Here is a 5376-nt window from a genome sequence, read left to right on the forward strand (position 1 = left end):
AGTGGGAATTCTGGTTTTCACGAGGTGGTTTAACCTGCTGCAGCTTGGGGAAGGGCTAGGGAATTGAACAGAAGTTGTGGAGAAAAAAATCTGCCACGTGGTACCTTATCTTAGCACCTAACAGCGAGGCTAAACATTGCACTGTGCCCAAGCTGATTAAAAGAGCCCAACACAGACCTACTTTCTTTTTCCCCCATATCCTGGTGTTCCAGACATGGACCAGGATCATGTTTTGCCAGGATTGCAGAAGAGACAATCTCACCTGTAAGAACTCAAAGTCACTGTAACCGAGTGACACCTGCAGCTGCCTCAGTCCCACGTGCTTGGGAGTGGGGAAGGAGATCACAGGACCCAGACTGCCAGCGTTTGTTTCCAAGGAATCTAAAGATGATGATTGGTCTAGAAAAACACCTTGAGCAAAGAAATCAGTAACAAAAAGTTATCACCATCCAAAAAGCCTAAAACATTGGACCATTCCAGGCTGGATGAGGCCTTGTGCAACCTGATCTAGTGAGGAGGTGTCCCTGCCTCTGGCAGGGAGGGGTGGGACTAGATGATCTGTAAGGTCCCTTCCAACCCTTAGATTCTATGATTCTATTATTTCCTTTTCAAGGGCAAGTGAGGCACAAGACAGATAAAACAAGATTAAATGCACAGTGTAACTCAGCAGATGCAGATAAAACTGGTGCTTGGGTGAAGTAAGGATGACAAGTGTGAATTCTGACTTCTTTCTACTTCAGGGCGGTTGCAGCACACTGCAGAAACACATACTGATTCCAGGACAGTTTCAGTTCAGCACTGTGAGGGGCAATAGATCAAATCATGTCATGGTCATAGGAGACACTGCTAACATTGTCCCAGGTGGATACACAACAGGTGTAAGACATTCCCTGGTTTATATGCATACATACATTTCTGTGTGCATGCACACACACCTCTGCTACTTAACAGAGTTTCAGAAAACACTGAATGTCTTTGGAAATCAGACCCAAGACAGTGAATTTGCCTCTTATAAGCACCAGGAAAAACAGTTCACGTCATTTCCCATTCCTGACTCCTTACACAAACAAACAGTCATTTCCTTGCAATGGACAAGTATTTTCAGCAGAGTTGGGAGGGCTTTGAGATCATCCAGCAGAAACAATCCTGGTGTTTACCCAGCACTTGCTGTGGCACTGGTATCTCAAACGAGCTGTGCTGGCAGCAGGAAATGGGAATGCTGCCGAGATCGCTCTTGGGAGCGTCACTCCCAGTCGCTCTAGGCTTGGTACATGATCTTCTCTAGGTGTTTGCACTTGTCTGGGTTGGAAAATGCTCAAACAACCCTAATCTCTCTACGGGAGTGATTCACAGGATGCTTGAACCCCACAACAGACACAGTGTCACTGCCTCAGAGCTCCAGGGATGGACAGTGCTCTCGGAATCAGTTCATTCCACCAGGGATTGCAGCTGATGGAGCTCCTGAGACCAGAGAGCAGCTCCATCAGCCTCACATGGTGACCACCTGGAAACAGATCAGTCCCTGCAAAGGGAGATGCTGAGCTGATGTAATGTCTCAAAACATGAGCCAGGAAGAAAAGAGTGTGCTCTCCGATGGGAACAGTCACTGCTCCTGCTCAAACAGCTCTGCAGGGGCATTTGCAGCAGCTCCAAGAGAAGCCCATGCACAGATCTGTGCCTTCAACAACAAAGCAGAGAAATCCTTCCTTCAATCAACTAGTAAAGAAGTCTCAAAGCCAATTGTATGCTATTTTGTCTTATGTTCACACGTAGGAAGTATCTGATAACCAACAAGCCTAAACTGGAAAGAAGCTGCCAAATGGGTTTGGCAATAATTCACCATATTTTAGTCCTCATTTGTCAATGTACATTTGAGATGCCTCATTTTTCTTGTACAACTTTCCCCATAAATGCCAAGTTCCATCACCCCTTCCCTTTGTCAGGAGTGTGAATCTCACCCATTGGTAATCCATCCTGCTGCTAGGACAAGACTGTGGAACGGAACTTGCCAGAGCCAGTAAACCAGATCCAGGAATGCTTTGTCTACAGGAAAGAGAGTTCTCAGGTGCCAAGTGATACCTCCTTCATAGGGCCCATGGTGATCCAGGGCAACCTCAGAATTCAGGGATCAAGATGTACAGGTCGTAAAAAAAAATCTCAAACCTTAAATCACCTTCTCTGCCAGGTCAAGTTCCTGGAGCAGAGCAGCTCAAGGTGCTTTGCCTTCTGACCTTGCATGAGACAATCCTGGCAGAAAAAAAAGCAGCAGCAAGGGAACAGACACAATCTGCCACACAAAGCATCCAGGGCTGAGCAATCCCAGTGCTGATCCTCCTGCCAGGTGCATCCAGAGAATGGCTTTAGAAAAGAGATTCCCTCCTGTGTCCCTGTGGAACAGGGCACTCAGCTCCTCCTGGCAGTGCAGGGAAAGCACCATCTCCCACTAGAGCTGGAGGAGAAACAGCCAAAGATAATGGTGCTGCAGCCTGTGCCCTGCAGGCAGAACGTGCTGCCTGAGGAAATTAAATTAAGGCTGAAACCACTGAAGGAGAGTGAAGTACACTGCAGCCAGCAGCATATCACTCACTTGTTACTGCTCCACAGAAGCTGGTGAGGGTTGGGAAACCATCATTACAGTCAGCAAGAGCCATTTACAGGTAATGAAATGTGAATGAAAGGAGCCTAGGGAACAAGTGCAACCTGCAAAGATGAACACAGGCAGGCGACACACACGGCATCACAACCAAAGCTGAGTAAGGGGATGCACTCACTTTTGAGTCTATTTTTGCCTTCTGTAGAAGCTCTCCACTGTACACTAGCTAGCTGTTTACTTTGGCTAATGAACTGTAACTAATGCACATCAACTCTTAAAAATTTGCAAAGCTCTACAACCTCACTAACAATATCATGTGGATTCACATGCAAAGTAATTGCACTAGTCTTTGAGACAGCAGAGGCTCTGCAAAGGAATCATTTAAGCAAGAGCACAACCATGATTACAGCAGCACTGTGATCTCCTCACTGTGAGGGAAAAGGCTGGTAAGAAGGGCTACCTGAGCAATAGGCTCCCTGTGATGGAACTTAAATCCACGTTTCCAGTGAGAGAAAATTAGCAATAAAATTTACAATAGCAAAATAGGATTTACTATAGCAGAATGAGAGTGTTCTCTAGCAAACTGCAGACACTTGGTGGCCTGAGGTATGAACATCAGAGTGTGAGAGGAACATATGCTTTGACAAACAAGAAACCACCATCAAGAGACAAATAAAACTGCAGTAAGGCTCTGGAATCCTGTGTTCCATCAACAGCACCAAACCCATTAGTGTCTTTCCCTCAGGAATCTGCCAGGAATCTCCGAAATCGAAACCGACTGCTGAAGTGAATGCACTTCAACCGAAAGGATGTTGATGTATTTTTAGCAGGAGGCTTCTTGCAGCCATTTCAGTGCAAAATTATTTAAACTGCCTTGAAAGACAACACAGAACCCGATTTCTGTGCCCCAAACCCGACGTGTGCTCTGCACGTCATGGGTCTGATTTTTCTCCACACAAGGGCAAAAGAGTAACCACGAGAACCACATTTAGTACCTGCAGCAAAACCTGCTCCTGCTCGAGCAGCATTTCCTACTCAGGCTGATATCCAGAAATATTCTAAACACATACAGTTACTTATCATGGAAGGAAATCTTAACTAACAAGCATTTGCCAAGGCTCTTATGAAGCAAGCAGAATAAGAAACTAAACTATCAGAAGAACTTTAACCTTGATAAATGCCAGACTTGTCTTGAGGAATCTTTGTGGCATTGGGGAAGTCTCAGCAGTTCCTTGAGAGACACAGGGGAGCCAGCAGGGAGGCATGTCGAGGCCGTGTTTGGTTTTGGTTTATACACACTCGACTCCTCCCCCCCCCTTCTGAAATTTCTGCTCCTGAGCCAGTGACTGAAAGTCAGACAAGGTTATTCTCCTGCAGTGGTTTATTTTTTTCCCTTCCTCTCTCATGCTTCTACCACTAAACCCCAACGAGGGAAGCAATCCCACCCCTCCCTCGGAGGAGACCTTATCGCCCTCTGCAACTCCCTGACAGGAGGCTGGAGTCAGGTGGGGGTTGGTCTCTTCTCCCAGGCAACCAGCAGCAGGACAAGAGGGCACAGACTCAAGCTCTGCCAGGGGAGGTTTAGGTTGGATATTAGGAAGAGATTTTTATGGAGAGAGTGATCAGGCATTGGAATGTGCTGCCCAGGGAGGTGGTGGATTCACCATCCCTGGAGGTTTTCAGGATGAGACTGGATGTGGCACTTAGTGCCATGGTCTAGTGACCATAGTAGGATTGGACTTGGTGATCTTGGAGGTCTTTTCCAACCTGGTTGGTTCTATGATTCTTTGCTCTGGAGTTTATCAAACAAGGATGTTCACACCAGATGTACAGAAATGGGAAGGCTCCACTGGTACAGGTAAAACAAATTATCACCCAAGACAAACTCTTAGGAAACACAAGAGGTGACAAGTTTTGCATCCACCTACTGAAAAGGGCTCTTGCCAGGCACTCCTCTCTGTGTCAGTAAGGTTTTAATTACTGTACTGTAGCTGTAAACATTCAATTGCATTTACAAATATTTTAACTCGGAGCTTCCAGGAGAAGAGGGATCAACTTAAACTCCATCTGCCAGTTGGAGATGAGAAAGGTTGCTGAAAGCAGGATAGGAAGAGCTCACACAGTTTAATTATGACTCCTGATGATCTCTATTTTAAGTAAATGAGTTACAACTCCAACATATGCAGGAATACAACAGCAGAAAGTGAACATTTCTGAAACGATGACTGCTAAGAGAGGCACAAGCTGTTCTCAAGCTCAGGGAGTGCTGCAGGTCCCTCCTGCCTTCAGTCACTTCACTGGCAAATCATCACAGTAGCAGGGCTGGACTCAGACACAGCACTGGGACTGGAACCACATCTATAAATCACAGTATCTCTGTCTCACCAGGCTTTGGAGACCTGTTTTGTCTGTATGGGTTGGTGATCATTTACCCTCAAGTTTTCTGCAGAAAGGTGAAAAGAAAGAGTTTAGGATTAAGTTCTTAGAGTAATCTCAGGAGGACCCTGAGCAGCTGTTCAGCTGAGCCCTCGGCTCACCCGCCCTGCTGACAGCACACAGGAGACCCTGCAAGTCAATCTGGCTGAGGCACAGGCTCATTTTTCCTGGCATTTGTACCTCTCTTCCAGCATGAAGCATCTATCCCTCTGCTAAATGCAGCAACCACTCAACTGCTCATTCCAAAAATACAGCCCCCTGAGCACTGGCACAGTTAGCCACGTTCCTGCAGCAACTGTGTCACTCTGGAGAAGGTGGAAGGAAGAAAAACACTGATCAGTTGTCAC

Source organism: Acanthisitta chloris, unplaced genomic scaffold, assembly GCF_000695815.1.
Source record: "Acanthisitta chloris isolate BGI_N310 unplaced genomic scaffold, ASM69581v1 scaffold41958, whole genome shotgun sequence".
In the NCBI taxonomy this organism is placed as follows: Eukaryota; Metazoa; Chordata; class Aves; order Passeriformes; family Acanthisittidae; genus Acanthisitta; species Acanthisitta chloris.